At 42.8% G+C, this 18,115-nt stretch overlaps 1 protein-coding gene across 44 annotated transcripts in view; it reads left to right on the top strand.

Moving 5' to 3' along the window:
* Positions 1-18,115, top strand: part of MICAL3 (microtubule associated monooxygenase, calponin and LIM domain containing 3) — a 261,805-nt gene that overhangs the window by 171,787 nt on the left and 71,903 nt on the right. The gene's annotated exons all lie outside the window — the stretch shown is intronic.

Here is an 18,115-nt window from a genome sequence, read left to right as displayed (position 1 = left end):
GAAGACAGGGCCTCAGGGAGGGAGACACTGAACTGGGTCCTGTGTTCTGAAAATGAACCATGGGTATTTAGGGTAAAACATTATGTGCTGCTCCATGTAGTATGGGTGCCACATTGAAGCACAAATGGAGCAACAACCCTGTGTTCTGCAGCAGCGAAGAGGTTAATTGAACAGCAATTTTATCCCTCACATTCTGCTCTCTAGGGATCAAACACTTGCTTCCAAGATTCAAAACCAGCCTTGGTTGATCTGGTCCCCATCACAAATTCAGTCAAACTCCCTCTCTGGTTCAAAGGGACAAATTATTTTCATCTAAAACCTAGAGGAACATCTGTTTGTGTTATGGGATAAGTCCCAGTGACTGTCACCTCATTCTCTGTGAAATGCTCACAGATCTCACGCACTTTCTCCACGGGTTGCCACTATGCTTTTTCTTTATTATAATTTTCTTCATGCTGCTGCTGTCTTAGTGCACAATGAGAGTTTTGCTCTAAATTCTGCCATGGTAGAGAAGTGGGCAGCACTTCCAGGGCGCATTTGCCCTCCCACAAATTCCACCCCTTGTTTGGGGCCCCTCATTTTTTATACATGAAGCAAAAGCTCTCCCTCTGCACCAACTCGCCTTTCCCTCCCCGCGGCAGCCTCCCCACAGCCAGGTGTATGTAATTTTAAATATTTATTAACATACTTAGAAAAAAGAGTGCAGAGGAAATTGTATGCATTTTAATTAAAGCCCCAAAGTTCATACTACATCAAATAGAATTTTTTTTAAAAAAGTGTGTTCTACACATGAATCTGGCAGTGTGAGAATGAGGAAAGACAATGAAACAGTTGGGCCTAGAAATGATCTTGCAGGGTGTACAAACATCTTTGATGGGACAACCAGTCATATAAAGAGAACAAGTTGACCTTCAGAATGTGCTGGTCGCAAAGCTTGGCACTTGTCGACTTGACCCTCCATAGCAGCTTGTACTTTAAAGAACTTTATAAACGTTAGTTAAGACTAAGCAGGTAAAATATTATCTTCATTTTACAGATGAGGAAAGTGAGTCACCACACAGTTAACCGTCTTAGCAAAGGTCCCTGGGCAAGTCAGTGGCAGAATCAGCACTAAAACAGGGAAGCCTCCAATGCTCTAATTACGCCATGTTTCCTCTGCTCCATGAATGACTGGTCATGGAGTAGCCACCCCATGCAATACACTCCAGAGAAGATAATTTGTAGTTTTAGTCACTTGCTGAAGTTAGCAACATGGATGAGATTAGGTGACAGTAGCTTCCACTCAAGGTGTTTGTGTTGACACTGGGGGAGAGCCTTGTTAAGCAGCAAAAACAACGAGGAGTCCTTATGGCACCTTAGAGACTAACACATTTATTTGGGCATAAGCTTTCGTGGGCTTAAACCCACTTCATCAGATGCATGGAGTGGAAAATACAGTAAGCAGTATATATATACAGCACATGAAAAGATGGGAGTTGCCTTACCAATAAGGGGGTCAGTGCTAACAAGGCCAATTCAATTAAGGTGGAAGTGGCCTATTCTCAAAAGTTGACAAGAGGGGGTGAATATCAAGAGAGGGAAAATTACTTTTTGTAGTGACCCATCCACTCCCAGTCTTTATTCAGGCCTAATTTGATGGTGTCCAGTTTGCAAATTAATTCCAGTTCTGCAGTTTCTCGTTGAAATCTGTTTTTGAAGTCTTTTTGTTGAAGAACTGCCACTTTTAAGTCTGTTTATTGAGTGTGAAGGGAGATTGAAGTGCTCTTCTACTGGTTTTTGAATGTTACAATTCTTGATGTCTGATTTGTGTCCATTTATTCTTTATGCCCCTCTGCTATGTATATTGGCCAAACCGGACAGTCTCTACGCAAAAGATCCATAGTGTGCTTTTGTGGCATTGACTGCCTGAGGCTGATTCACTCCAGAAGCGAACTTAACAAAGGTTGAGCTTCATTACAAACAGGGACCATAGTAAGGCCAAATTTTCAAAACTGGATGCATAAAATTAGACTTTGAAATCCCTATTTAGAAACCTAAGTACAGTGGTGTGGCTTTCCACTGTACTGAGCCATCCACAAATCCCACTGACATCAGTGGGAGCTAGAGGTGCTCGAAACTTTTGGAAAATTAGCCATCTTGACTTGAGCTTAAATAGGGATTTAGAAGCCTAACTTCAGGCACCCAGGTTTGAAAGGTTTGGCATGTCCTTAGGAAGACAATTTCCATCATGTGTCCCAAAATGCTTATTTTGAGAGTTCTCACTTGCTCCACTAGCTAAATGCTGGCTAGTAATACCTTTGTCAAGAAAAAGACATTGACCTAAATCATTTCCTTTGCTGTGAACATGGCGAAAAGCGTACAAGCTGTTTCAGATCTCAGTCAAACCAGATATGGCAGAGAATAAAATAACTGTGTTCTATGAGTTGGGTTTTCAGCTGTAGTGCTATACCCTCTTCTCCAGTGTCCAATAACAGTGATGAGAAAAGATGAAACGAGACATCTTTTCATGATAAAAAAAAGGGAGGTGTGGAACCCCTTGAATATAAATATATATGCTCATCAAGTATAAATGTACCTGCCCTGTGAACTCCTTGAAACAACCAAGATGCCTTTATCAACTTGCAAACATATTGCAGTGCTCCAGGAATAGCAGCATAAAAAGAAGAGGAACATCAAGATACTGAATGTAATGTGGAAAGTTTCAAAACAATTTCCAAAGCCAAATAAGTGAACAATATGCCACATAGCACAATCAAGAGAAGTGACTTGAAGGGTGAGAGGAAGGAGGGAATGGAGACCACATAGTCACAGGTGGCTTTTGCTTCCGCTATTGTGGGGAGAGTGTATAAAGAAGAAAAACTACTCAGCCCCTTTTCTCAGTTCCCTGCAGACACCTGTATTGTTAAAACTGCAGTGTAGCAGCTAGTCAGCTGCAGGTATCATCACGTGATAGTAGCTAAACAAAATGGACAGTATAGAATCATCAACAGGGATATGATTTCACGGAGGTCACGGATTCTGTGACTTTACTGGACCTCTGTGACTTCTTGAGCTTCAGCTGTGCCCTGAGCCAGGGCTGTGCACCCCTCTACCCCGAAGCCGGAGCTGTGCAACCTTTTGCCCCTGCAGCTGACCTCTCCCTTGGCCCTCCCTCCCTCCCCAATTATTTTTAGTAAAAGTCATGGACAGGTCACGGCTTCTGTGAATTTTTGCTTATTGCGACTACTTGTCCATGACTTTTACTAAAAAATACCCATAACAAAATCTTAACCTTAATCATCAGCAGTCTGTATGACTGAGAAAAGTCTGCCAGAGGTGTTTTTTGTTTGTTTTTAAACTTTCCTCCAAAGATGTTGGAAATGGTCCAAATCAACTAAACAAGGGCAGTGCAGAATGGTCACTTCATACAAAAGGTTCTAATGTTTCTGGGCTGCCACCTCCACAAACGTCCACTGGAAACTCCCTCTGATCCTTCCTCACCTTGGTCCTTATTGATTTGCCAAGAGGGAACAATGTATAGTCCCGCAAACCCTTATTGTGTAGTCCTTAGACTTCCAAAACAAACACTGTGGTTGTGGAGTTTTGGGTGCAAAAAATGCAGGATTTGGCCCATAGTGCATGTATGGGGATATGCATCAGGCAGATACTCTGTTTAAGGATGAGATGGCCCTTCCATTTGATACTGCTTAATTGTTTACTTCTTTAAACAATGTGTGAGTCTGAAATTTCCTGTGCTTGCTGGCATCTCAAAAGTCAGTGTTTCTTTTTTGGAAAGTTTTTCATAAATCCTTTCTGCTCTTTGGGAAGTTAGGCCACAGTTTGGGGGCGGGGTAAAAATAGTGGCGTTTTACCCAAGAGACTTTTCAAATGCTTTATGGCTTGGGTAACTTGGCTGGCTTTTTAAAATATAAAATTTGATTTGTACATTATTTTGAATGAATAAATGTCTGTGTGGAAATTTGGTTTTGAAATTATGGTAGCTTTTGAAATGCTCGTATATCAGTTTCCTTAATTTCAGAAAGATATACGCACAAAAGTGTGAAGCTCTGGATGTTTGCGGGTGTGGCTATTCAATCACTCTAAAAACCAGGAGAAGGATGTGAGAAATACCTTCCTTTCTTTACCCTAGAGAGTGCATGGAGCTTTTAGTCAGGATAAGCACTCCTCAATGTTTTCCTGCAACAGCACCCTCCACTTTCACACTATCGTCTGGGTAGCAGTTTATACAATCTTGAAACTAATGAAACTCATATAAGGAGATGATGGACATCCAAGTGCATCCTGGAATTGATTAATTATGGAAAACAGTAAAATACAATTGAAGAGGCAGGTAGTTGGATCACTGCTTGCAAGAAGGTGGCCACACCAATGTGAATAACTGGTCTCATCAGAATTTGAAACTATGAAGTTTTGCATATGGTTACTACTTGGATTGGAGACAGAGAATACTTGATATTCCAGGCTTTTGCTTCTCTGTGATGTAACTCTTAGTGGCTGTATATTTTTGATACTTCAGGACAAAACATTTGCCAAGACCTCAGATAGAATTACTACTGAGAGTGAAAACAGGCTCTGCTTTTGATCATTAGATACACCTAGTACTTTTGGATTCAAGTGTTCCATGTCCAGCTCTTTGCTAGAATATATTACTTGCATATCAAGAACCCTTTTTTGATGGGTTTACTCACTTGGATACCTTGTATAACTATTTTAGCAGATGCATATTAATCAACTGTGTTGGTGGTAAAATGAAAGGCTACAGGGGGTTGTTTGACAAGGGTAATGAAAAATGGGTACCACAATGAGTAAAAGATAGTGATACAGTACTGAAGACTCAGGAGGTTCCCATTATTAATGCCTTACAATAATAATTGCACACTTAAATTTTGATCCTTTTAAAATATTAAATTGTAAGGATCACAGAAAGGAGGCGCATGGACAGAAACCTCAGCAAGTTGAAAATAGAGCCCTATACCTATACTTTCTCTGCTTTGCTTCTCAGTTTTTTCTTTCCGGCGGGGAGCATGGTCCCTGGTGGTTCTTTGAGGTAGAATACCTGAAACCTAAACAGCCGGCAACACAGAACTCATGCCTTATACCTCTGTCCTGTTCAGATTCCCCACGCTCAGCTTCTTTTGGGTATTAAAAACAGTGCCGTGGAACAGACTACAGTGCTGATGTTCAGAGTGTTGGATACGGTTCAAAAATTCCAGTTGATGCAAACAAAGTGGAAAGTGGTAAATTACGTATTATCAGCTCATTTACATCCAAGGATCATAGACACATTAGAAATTCATAGACTTATGTGAAAAAAACACCTAACCTCCTGTGGGCCTTACGTTTCTAGTACTTTATAACATACTGCTGACGAGAAATTAAGCTGAAACCTGCAAGAATGTTAGGGTTTTCTTCTAGAAAATATACTGTGGGGAACAATCCTGCACTGTACTCTGGGACATGGATTAGATGACCTTATGTCTTTTCCATCTCCAGTGCTGGACTCTTTCCAGAGGTCAAAAATAGCCATATTCCTGGATTATTCTTTATCTCTCTTGAAGTGTAAGCAGCTATTCTCTGTGGTTAAACAACTGGCATCCACAGAGCCTTAACTTTCCACTACTTCATAATAATACTTTGCACTTGCACATAACACAGTTCATCTGTAGATCTCAAGCATAACTTTATGCTGTAAGCTTCTGAGTGGGCTTGGGTTTATTTACAAGTCACAGGAAACAGTTAAAGATGACCTTCAAATAAAACTACTGCTGCGACTACTACTTTTTTTACCTCTTCCCTATTTAAGATTGGCAACTTTTATAGCCTTCTACCAAAATTCATGATCATACGCCAAGCCGTCATGCTGATTGGCTTCTTTTGAGGTCCACTGGTATCCAATCATGTATCGAGTCTTAGGTCTCTCCTTTGGTCATCTTCCATCCACAGTCATTGCAAGAGCCATCGTACTGATATAGTTCTTACGTTTCTACTGACTATGCCAGGGGTCGGCAACCTTTCAGAAGTGGTTGCCGAGTCTTCATTTATTCACTCTAATTTAAGGTTTTGCGTGCCAGTAATACATTTGAATGTTTTTAGAAGTTTCTACAAGTCTGTAATATATAACTAAACTATTGTTGTATGTAAAGTAAATAAGGTTTTTAAAATGTTTAAGAAGCTTCGTTTAAAATTAAATTAAAATGTAGAGCCCCCAGACTGGTGGCCAGGACCTGGGCAGTGTGAGTGCCACTGAAAATCAGCTCGCGTGCCGCAGGTTGCCTATCCCTGGACTATGCCAATACCAATATAGCCTGGCCTCCCCCAACTTGTCCTCAGTTGGAGTAATCCACATTAGGCCCCTCAGAACCTCATTTTGTTTCCTCTCACAAAGGGTCCAGCCATTTGACTATCTCAGTGTCTTCATTTCCGTGATGGAGGTACTGATTTCCTTTCTTGTGGCCGGCCAAGTCTCTGTTCTGTACATTAAGATGGGCTGAATTAGTTTTATACACTCTTCCTTTTAACTGGGTTGGCATCTTTTTGTGACCGCGAACTGGCCTTTTGTCACTGACCTTCAGATAAAACTGGTGAATTATATTCACTTCAGAAATACGTTCTGAAGGCATCCACTAACCAAGCGAGGAAGGGTACTCTTCATAGCAGCAGCTGTTTTTTAGGCTTCTCTCTGCTGATTTCCTAGAAAGCAACTTTCTGTCAGCTCTGCTGGCTCTGTTTGTTCTGCCTGTCTCTCATAACCTAATTACTCGGGGCGGACAGGGAGCATTATAACACTTCTAAAGTAAATATACAAAGTATTATTGAGTTTGCCAAGGACCATAATTCATTTCTATGAATCTGGAGTGAATGGGATCCACCTCTATTGCTGATGGCAATGACATGCCAAGGACTTAATTCTGCCAGAGGTGTATTAAGTGTGTGGAGCAGGGCTTATTCTGTGATTGGATTTGGAGAATCTCTTCCTGCAATTCCTTGAAACTTTTGCCCTTTCCACAGGTTTATTTCCATACAAATTACACAGGGCGCTTTGATGGTTGAGTGAGCAAAGGCTGATTCTGCATTGCATTGCATTAGCTGGGGGGATGGCCAAATAGTTAGTTAGAATTTTTTCACCAAGTTGATTTCCTGAGGTTCAGATTGGGCTGTGTGCTGTTGAGGCAAGGAAGGTTCTTTCTGTAAAACCTCTTAAACATTAGTTGTTAGTGCTTGTTCTCCAGCACCTCCATGCTGTGGACCTCTTAATAAGAGAGCCTTTCATGCAGCCTCCCCTCCCTACACCAAGCTGCTTGGTCCCCAATATATGTTATTCCCTGAGCCACCTGGAATGGCTGCTCAGACAAGGGCTGCTCAGGTGTAGAAGCAGTGAAATGTGGTACACCAGTGGCAGGGGTCTGAGCCATTGGCCTTTTGCGTGCTGGATGGGAAGCACTCTCACCTGTATGGCTGCTCAGTGTTTGTCTTTCTGTGCTGTTGCCTTTTATTTTCATGTTCTTTTGAGGCCAGAAAGGATCGTTGTGATCATCTAGTCTGACCTCCTGCATAAGACCAAGCCAAATGAATTTCACAAAGTAATTCCTGCATCAAACACCATAACTTCTAGTTGAGTAGAGCATATATTCTAGAATGACATCCAGTCTTTTAAGAAACTTCAAGTGCAGGACAATCCACTATCTTGTTCCTCTTGTTCAGAAGTGGTGTGCGTAAAGTGCTGAGTATTTCACGTTCAACTGAAGACCTTCAGATGCTGTCATTGAGGAGCCCAGCTCTCAAGCTTGAGTTCACTTTGAGCTTTGTATGTGGATACGCTTGATGTGTCAATTTTCAACATTTCTGGTAATTTGTGCTCCTTGTCATTGTCCCCTTTGCATTCAAAGCTTTTGTTTTTAATGGAACTTATGTTTATGCAGCATTACAGATGAGGCTTTAAATGCACAAGCCAGGGAATTCAAGGTTTTATGGCTCCCTCAGGTACCTACGGTAACTCGGCCATACTGTAAACATGAGAATATCTGGGGGAGTGAAGAGAAAGCAAAGGAAAAGGGAATTTGGAGGGATGGATTATGATGACAAAGTGACTATTATACATTCCCATTCAGATAAATGCACCAGTACCTTTATTTGAGCAATAGTCACTTTGCATCTAAGCTGTGCATCTTAAAGTGCAGAGGACCCTACAGAACATGTACTGTTTTGAAATGAGTGGCTTGAGCTCTGCGAAGGAAGGGCCCACAAGAAATCAGTACCCCTGCAAGGCTCCTTTCAGTGGTTTCTTAAAGGGGTTTAGGAGGAGATATGACTTAACTCTCCACCCATTCCCTTTAAAGCCTTGTTCTTGTTCCTCCACCTGTAAGATGGGGGCTAAGGGAAGGCAGCAGTTTAGCACCATCCTGCAGGCCCCCATTCTATTCAGTCAAGGATGGCCAACTTAAAATTGTGTATGCGCTGTAGAATGCAGTGCACATGGGGATGTAAACCCCAGCGCATCTGAAATTTTTATGATCACTATGTCTTAAGTATAGTTGGGAGGATTAAGGGAGTGATTGTTGGCTAGGGCTGTCAAGACAGATCAGTCAGGCTTCGCCAGCTGGCTTGTCTTAATCAATTTACTGTTTCAATATGTGCAGTCTCCAGGTACGTGCTTAGGTAGTGAGAGCTCCATTTTTAATTTATGCCACACAAGAAGTAAAATCTGCACAAGATGTCAAGATGCTGCTCACCCTTGGCTCTCATTGAAGTCAGTGGGAGTTGAGGGTATTCAGCACCTGGCAGAATTGGTCCCAGAATGCACATGCACATTGTACTTGACTATCAGATGCTTAAAATCAGGCTATACCTACACCAGAGATCTTTAACCCCTTCAAGGGCCCTTGTCCTCACTGACGGCTAAGCCTAGTGGTTAGAGCAAGGGACTGGGAGTCAGGAATTCTGGGTTCTTTTTCTGGCATTGGCACAAATTTGTTGTGAGACTGACTTGCCGCTGTGCCTGAATGTGTTGTACAATACCAGTACAGTTCCTCCTCCTTCTCTCCCTCCAAACAAGCTGTGTCCTAATTCATTAACATTTTTAAAGAGGTTTGAGGCGCTTGGATAAAAAGTCTTGTTGAACTGCAAAGTTGTGTTTAAAAATCATCTGAAGATGTAAGCATTTAAAAAAATTTGCAAAGTATAAATACATTGAGACATTGAGATACATAAAGGGAGCCAAATAGGATTTTATCAGATCTTCCCTCCTCCCACACACCCACCCAAAACCAACCAAACAAAGGCTGCTGGACTGGGAACAAGCATGAGACCCTTTACCCCAAAAGGTAACATTTTTATACTACAAACTCCTGAAAATGGAGGTTTATTATAATACTGCCTTCTCAAGCATATATAAAGTTTTTCTAATCCACAGGTTTAATAACAAAACCCTAATATGTGCACTTATTACATTTAATCTCTAAAGAGAAGGTCACAGATTCCTTCTCTGTGGTATGTTACCTTTTCATATTCTTTTGTTTCATTATTGCGTGATATTTGATTTGTTGATTTACCTTTAACTTCACGCTTCCACACTGAAGTTTGCAAAATTATTATTATTATTATAATTATTATAATTATTTGCAAAAACCCCAGGTACAATTAAGTTTCAGATTTTTAATTGCAGAAAAATCAAGCAATTCAGAATGATTTCCATAGCAACAATATTAATTCTTCTTTGAGTGGCTGCAGTTGTGCATTTCACTCAAGTGTCTGCACACCCAGCTCACCAATGTAGGAGAGCTTTGCTTAGCGGTACCTGTCAAGAAGGCACTTGCGCCCTTCTGCCCTGTAGCCCCTCGTATGGCTGTATGTGTGCTGCTGCCCTGACTCCCTTCAGTTCCTTCTCAGCGACTGCAGCTTGAGTTGGAGTGTTCAGTGTGGTGTCTCGCCTAACGTTTTCTCTATCACAGTGTTTCATGGTCGGGGGGGTTCTGTAAATAGTAAATAGTTAGTTTTAGTAATACCTTCAGATTTAGTTTGGTTTATTGTAGTTAATAGAGTTTTTAGCTTGATGATGCCTTCACTGGTTTTAAGCATTGTCTGTCATGTGGGATAACTGTCCCTACTAGTTGCCCCCACACTTGATGTCTGTTCTGTCTTGGGGAAGGGCACATCAAGGAACGGTGCGTCCATCTGCAAGTTGCTCAACAAGAGGGCGCAGGTGGCTAGAGACTTGCACTTGAAGCAGCACCACCTGGTTCCACACCAGGGACCGTCATAGATTGTCAGCCCCTCCTGCCTCCCTCCCCCGCCCCCCGAAAGCATCTAAGGCAAGATGTGCTGGGGCTCCACAGCTGGATTTTGATCCCTCATCCAGAAGGAAGAGCGATTGTTCAGTTTCCTCTGGTCTTCTAAGAAAAAATTCACAAAATGGAATGGGGCTGCTCCAGAGGCGCAGAGAGATTCTTTCCCCCCTTTCTAAGAGGAGTGCAGATCAGCACCCTGAATCTTCGAGTATGCAAGGTAGAGTTGGGCGGTCGACCTGCTCTCTGGCACATCAAGGAACGGTGTGTCCATCTGCAAGTTGCTCAAGAAGAGGGCGCAGGTGGCTATATATAGAGGGCGCAGGTGGCTATATATAAACTCATGAGCAGTTAGACACCATACTATTGACTTCATTACCGTTCATGGAGCGTCCCGTTGAGTCCAATACCGATGACAATGGTGTCAGCACCAACGTTTTCCACACCTGCTGTGTATCAGGCATCAGCAGACTTGCTGTGCCTTTCAGTTCCTGACTTTCCACTTATCCAGGAACGTCTAACTGTGGCGGCTTTCTCTTCGGTGTCATCAACACTGCCTGGACTGTTTGTGGATTTACTGTTGTTGTTGGCACCATCATCCGCACCACCTCATACCTAGGGAGCTGGGTTGCAGTCTGCTTCCTGCTCAGTACCGGGATTTGCCGGCGCAGATACTATCTTCAGTACTGACAACTATTATGGTACAGTCTACATCTGCATGTCCAGTATCAGCTTTGACTTGGGTACCGATATCTGCTGCGGTACCAAGTGTGGACGCAATGTCTCTATCAGTACTAAAAGTGCCAACTATTGTACTGTCATCAGTACCAATGAGACTGGCGTATTGGGTTTAAGATGATTCAGAGTGTTTACTAGCTCTGCCTGGATCAGCGGCTCCATTACCATCAGGCTACTTGGAAGAGTCTTCAGGATTGAGTTTGGAGACTTCACCCTCACCTTCGCCTTCACGGTACCTCTCTCAAAAGTCGTTGAGACCTCCTGGGATCATCAGGATTGGTACTGCTCCTGGAGTAGAGGTAAAGGCTCCTGGCCTAGCTCCTAGTGGCCACCAGTGTCATACTCCTGTCCACAGTGGCCTCCTTGGAATCCCTGGGAGATACCTTGTTTGGCGAGATCCCAATCTTCAGCTCAGTCCAGAGCAAGGTTGGCAGTTCCCCCAGTAGCCTCACCTCCTGAGCTACCTGTGCTGCAGCCACAGACCGAGGGGACTGAACCCCTGATACAGTCACACGTATTGCCACGGGAGATCTCATTGGTTCCACTCCCCTCTTCTTTCTTATCACTAGATGATGCTAGGGTGCCAGATATTTCATCTCCGGTGCCTGAGGATTTTAAATCCTATCAAAATCTACTGAGATGAATAGCTTTCACCTTGGGTATTCAAGCTGAGTTTGTTCAGGAGAACACTTGTAAGTTAGTGGATGCTTTTCAGTCCCCAGCTCCAGGAAGAGTGGCTCTCCCTATAAATGAAGCAATATTAGAGCCTGCCAAGTCTCTGAAATACCCCAGCGTCCTTAATGCCCACAGCAAAGAGTACTAATATTATGGTCCCATGCAAGGTTTTAAGTGTTTTTTCTCACATCCAGCTTCTAATTCCCTTGTCCTGATAGTGGCAAATGAGGCTACAGCAGGGAAGATATAAATCCACACCTAAAGAAAACGTTTACTCAACCTCTTCATTACAGATGCATGTTGAGAAGCAGAAGGACCAATTATCTAAATGTGATTTTGTAAATTGGGATGCTTTGTCCAAGTTTACAGATAAGTTGCCAGAATCCTCCAGGGAAGAGTTAAGGTGTCCATTGCAAAAGGCCACTTGGTGGCCAGGACAACTTTTCAGTCAGCTCTAGACATAGCGGATGCATCATCCATATTTATGACATCAGCTGTAATAGTGAAAAGGCTTCATGATTACAGAATTCCAGCATAGCTCTTAGGTCCAACAGATTCCAGAGGTTACCTTTCGCTTTTTGTGGATGGGAAAGAGGTGGTGATGGCTGATATAGAGGCTAAGTACAGAGAAATAGGTGCTTTGACTGGGATTGAAGAGGAACAGTTGCTTAGCAGAAAGGCTCTTAAAGCACTTATTGAAGATGAACTGTGGGATATGAACATAGTGTTTAGCAATTCCATCCATAGAAATGAATCACAGCGCATATCCTTAAAAGATGCAAAAGACATGGCGCTATCAAAAGTAGAAGAAAACACTGATGTCAACAGTAATATGAAGACTCTGCTTGCAGCTGCTATGAAGCCTTCAAAACCCAAAGAATAATTCAAGGCTCCATCAGTCTATTGGCTTCAGTCATGAAGAGCAGACTAAAGCTGTGCTCAAATGCAAAGACGAAAATCACAGTGAAGGCGGCAGAGACTACTACAGAGTTAACCACAGATAAGTCATTGTTTGCTTGTCTCCTGATCGTGTCCATATTTCATCATGATGTTGATCTACGTGACTCTTTGGGGAAAGTACGAGTTCTCTGTGGTACCACGATTGATGTTAGAATGTTATGGAACAATGCATATGTGCCAGGCGAAAAGCAAACTAACGCTTCTTAAGCCAGCACCTGTTGACAACGTAACCGGTACCTTATGCCAGCAGAGGCATTTCAGCATAGCAATCATAGATGGTGTGGCTGAGGTACAAGCTCTTAACAAACCAGAAACTGTTAACACCTGCTGAGAGGGCAGAACACTTCATTATAGGCTATAAAGAAAATACTGGATGTATGACCAAGTCCACCTTGGGTTTGACATGTACACAGAGGGATCAATTAAAAATATTACCAGAAAGAAGAGACTCCATGGTATTGCACGTGCGCAGTACAAAAATCATGGACTCCACGAGCATCTTCAATGTCACAATGAAGAAACTACTCTCTCATACTTGCACAAAGGATGAATTAACCACATACAATGTAGAAAGAACACTTTAGCCTGCAAAGAATTGCTCAAAGAATGTTATCTCATGGTGTAATGAAGCTGCTGCCTCACACCATTCATTGGAGTTTCTTCATAACTCTCATGAGGAGGGTGACACTAAAATGATCTTGCCTGCCATCAATGCTACAGAGACAGGTTCTACTAAACTCTGTATTTTTGCACAAGACACAGGTATTCTAGTGCTTTCTGTGAGATGCTACTGAAGACTTCCTCAAGATTCTGATTTTGTGCCTTCTTCTATGGAACAGAATTGCTGTATGTCCCCCAGAGATGTGTTCCTGTTACTCAGACCATTAAAAGCCGCCACACAGCCAGGTTTCTGTGCCCTTTCAGGATGTGACACTGCTGGAAGATTGACTTGAAAAAACAAATGATCTTACTTCTGAAGACTGATTTGTCATTCTGAAGATGCTTGGAATGGCTGATACAGTCACTGATGGGGTCATAAATGCACTAGAGGTGTTTACATGCCAAGTTTACCACTTGAAGATCAGCATTACGAGCTACATTGGTAGATGTTTTCCAAGAAGCAGAACTACAGAGAAAAATTGCCACCAACATGGGCAGTGCATTTATACCTGCTATCAAGACGGCAAATTATCAAGCAATGGGATGATCGAGTGCATCCAAAATTACCTTCCTCTACCAGACATGGATGGGTCTTGGAGGATGGACTGATCATTCCAGTTATGTGTGAAATACTGAAATACTGTGTGCTCCCAAATCAATCCTTCGGCTAATCATGTGCAAAGACCAGATGCTCACCACCCTTCAAATGTTTGGCTAGCAGCCTGCATTGTATGGAAATGTGTGACTGCGGCACAGACAAGGATCAGTGTGACAATGTGTCTAGCAGTGTTGTGCTACACGGACACAACACTGATGATGAATTTGAAAGAAATTTTTTTCAGTCCTACATGTCAAGGATAACTTCTCTAGGATTACCAAAGATCAACGTCTTTTTTTTTTTTAATGTAAACAATGTATCCCTGTGTTAAAGTATAATTTAAAAAAACCTTGATTTTTAAATATTTTCTTTAATATATATTTACGTAATTGTCCTAGGTTTGTCATGTTTGGTACCATTGTGGGAAAAAGGGCTTTCGAATAATACCCAACTCAACCCATTTCTGACAACATTGTATTATCAAAATATCCTCCAGGCAGAGGACCTGGAGGTAGGGGCGGGGAGGAGCAAGTCCCCCTTGCCACACTACAAAAGGTGACACCTTCGAAATTATGATTCTGTAGATTTCAACAGATCAAATGACACCACCCTTTCCTTTCTATCACTAACCTGGCCCTAGAATAAGATTTTACTACATTATGCTCCCAGACTATTCAGGACATTTTGGATTATCTGTTATATCTGAAGTCCTCAGGTCTGTCTCTTAGGTCTTTGAGAGTCCACTTAGTGGCAATATCTGAGTTCCATCCACCAATTCAATAGAAGTCAATTTTTTCTGACTCCCTGGTGATTAGATTTTTAAAAGGAGTTCTCTGTGTCTTCCCTTTGTTATAGAAACAGCACCATTGTGGGACCTTCATATGGTGCTGGCTGCCCTCGTGGGTCCTCCGTTTGAGCGCCTGGTAACTTCTAGAAGGAGGGTGGGTGAGTTGCAGGCTCTCATGGCAGGACCTCCATATATGTAATTTTTCAAGGATAAAGTCGACCTAAGGCCACATACAAAATTTTTGTCTAAAGTGGTATAACCTTAACCAAACTATATACTTACCTGTACTCTTTCCTAAACCACATTTGAATACGGAGGAACAGCACCTTCATTGGATGTGAGATGCTGTGTGGTGGTCTACTTGGAGAGGACTAAACCATTTCATTATTCACCTCAACTTTGCCTCATATGCAGATCAGATGAAGGGTCAAGTGGTTTCCATGCAGATGATCTCCACGTGGATTACTACCATGACAACGGCATATGGAGTAGTTCAGTCTACACCTTCATAAAAACTGGTGGCTTATACAACAAGGATCCAAGTGGCTTTGGTTGCATGCCTCAGTGATGTTTCTATATTAGACTTTTGCAGAGCAGCTGCCTGTTTTCCAATGCATACTTTTACCAAACATTATGCTATTATGACTGCAAACTTTGAGAAGGCAGCTCTGCAACTCACCTTTAAGTAGACTCTGAGCCACACCTTCTTCAGTTACTGCTTGTGAGTCACCTGAGTGACTTACCTATTCTGTAATTGGTTCTTTAAGATGTGGATTCAGACATGTATTCCACAACCTGCCCTGTGTCCCCTCTGCATCGGAGTCATTAGCCTTGAATTTTGGTGCGAAGGAACTGGGTTGGAGTGGCACCATCATTATATAGTCATGGGAAGGGCAGTGGGGCTGAAGGGTGCAACCTTCACCTCTCAGGTACTGCTAAACAAAGTTCTCTGGCTTTGGTGCACTGGGCAAACCCGCACTTGAGTGGACTACACGTCTGTACCGGCACCCCGAAGAACAAAAGTTACAGTATGCAGGGAAGTAACTGTTTTTTCCCCTTTGGGCATGTGCATCACAGCAGGCTCCCTTATTTGTATTACAGTAGCTCGTAGAGGCCCAACTGAGATTAGGCACCCCATGGTGCCAAGCACTGCACAGATCGAGTGGAAGACAGCCTCTGCCCCAAAGAGCTTACAATCTAAACAGACAAGACAGACATAGGGAAGGAGGGGAAATGGCGGCATTACATGATTCATGAAAAAGAAGGCCCCACTCTAATACTGGATTGGTGTAATGGGGAAAAGAGGTAGGCAAGAGGAGGGTCGTTCTGCTTTGGAAAGGAGTTGTTTTTCTCTGTCACCTGTCTCTTCACCCCTCAGCAGGTACTGTCTGAGGGGTTACCCTGGCAATGCTTTAGCAAGCTTGTGGGACTAAATAATTTATGTGGTTTGGTTTTTACTAGGTGGAGGAGGAAGGTGGTGGAGAATGGGGAGGGACTGAATTGTCTCTCAGGAGGGGAAAGCTTTTAGAGGAGCTTCTCAAGCCCTAGTTGTAACCACCTTTGTTTCTAAAATGGGGATGGAGAGGAAATATATCATGCAGGGGAGCAGGGCCAGGGGCACTTCAGCACAGGAATGTTATCTCTGGCCTTGTGTTCCTTTACAAGAGGCAGGCTGCATCAGGACTGAGATAAATAGGGGCCTCTGGCAGCTTTCACACCACAGCTAAGCAGGCTACCCTGTTAGGAAAAACAGTTCCCTTGAGATGATCTATGGGTTGTTCATAGCCAGCGGCCCTTCCAAAATGCAGAACTATAACATTTTCCTATTTAAGACGTTGTTTGTGGCTATTTGAGCTGATTCTTTGTTTGTGGGATGAGCTGCTTTTGGCTCTCAGGTGACTCCTGATGTTTGACGAATGACATAGTTTTTTCATGTTTCATCATACGCACTCACGTTAGCCCCTTTCTGTGTTTGCAAGCAGCTTCCAGGCTTGACTTTTTGCAGCTCTGCTACATGAGGCAGGTGTGCTTGTGTCTTTAAAACTAAAGGCACAAGGTAAAATGGTAGATGGGATTAACCAGTGTTCTCTGCAAGTACCTCCTGATGGCAAGACTATAGATAGTGTTGTTCAGGGGTGTGAGCAGATGTTTTGAACAACAGTTTGACATCATGAGCCTCACCAAGAAGCAAGTGTCCAAGGCAGATTGAAATGTTCTTCTCCCTACTTTGCTCAGTAATGCAGCCCCTTGTGAATCCAATTGATGTGAGCTGATGGCCACCTTTCACCATTCTAGCTCCACTTAGGCTTTTGGAAGAGAGCCAGTGTAAGCCAAGCTGTTTGTGTTAATAGCAGTACTGTGAGAGCTGTGAGCTGTAACCATTACCCTTCTGGTTATAACTACATAATGAGGCAAACAGCCTGGAATCGGTTGGCATCTGTTCCATTTGTGCTTGGTGGTGAGCTTGACAGTGTCTTATGCCCAAACAATGAAGACTGACAGCGCCTTTTAGAAGCTCAGTAAACAAATCTTCTGTGCAAAGTGTGCCCATCTAGAACAGAAGTCCCTGGCTGAGGCTTGCAATAAGTCAAGCTTATTGGGTCATGTTCTCCAATATCAAACTGCATGTTTTTTTAAAGAAAAAGAAAATGGAGGAATCTGGCCAATGATGCTCCTGAATTGCACAACTAAAAAGAACAAAATCAGTCTTACATTGGCAGTGTGTCTGGGAATGTTCTCCCTTCCTCCCTGAAACTTCCCAGCACACAACACCTGCCAGGCACGTAAACTATCTCGGCATAACCACATTCCTTTGTCTTACAGTTCAAAAGAGCTTTTATCCTTCCAATATGAGCCTTGTTCTGGAGACACTGCCACTGAATCACCTCGTCTGTCCCTATGTATTGCTGCAGGATTGGTTTAATTCTTCCTATACCATCCTTGATGTGATCATGGGGTGGGAGGGACAAGCCTAACTCCTATCCTGCACACGTGTTGGAGAGGTGGCTAGTGTGAGTTTCACTAGTGTGTATAAATGTCAGTTTGGTTCCTCTCCCCCCCCCAATTTATAACTCCTACTAAATTTATTTCTGTCCACCCCTGCAATGAAAAAAGCCATCCTGTCCATAGTCCGTTAATCCAACTCTAGCAATGAGTCTCTGCTGCTTTTTTGCTTTCTTCTGAGGAAGCTGACAAAACATGAAAAGTCTCAAGAAGAAAGAGTGAAATAAATCCCCAAGAGAAGGACTTCTCACCCTTCTTCCTTTCATCCTTTTTTCAATCTATAAACTTCATGGATACATTGCTGGATACCCAGAGTGGGCTAGAACGAGAGGGCAAGCCAGAAACAGCCTGTGACAGCTGTGTGCGTTGGGGGAAGCTGGGCCTAACTGGAATACACTGCAATATGTGAAAGGG

Source organism: Chrysemys picta, chromosome 1 (genome assembly GCF_011386835.1).
Source record: "Chrysemys picta bellii isolate R12L10 chromosome 1, ASM1138683v2, whole genome shotgun sequence".
In the NCBI taxonomy this organism is placed as follows: Eukaryota; Metazoa; Chordata; order Testudines; family Emydidae; genus Chrysemys; species Chrysemys picta.
The sequence above is the reverse complement of the archived record's forward strand: the minus strand, read 5'-3'. Positions and strand labels throughout refer to the sequence as shown.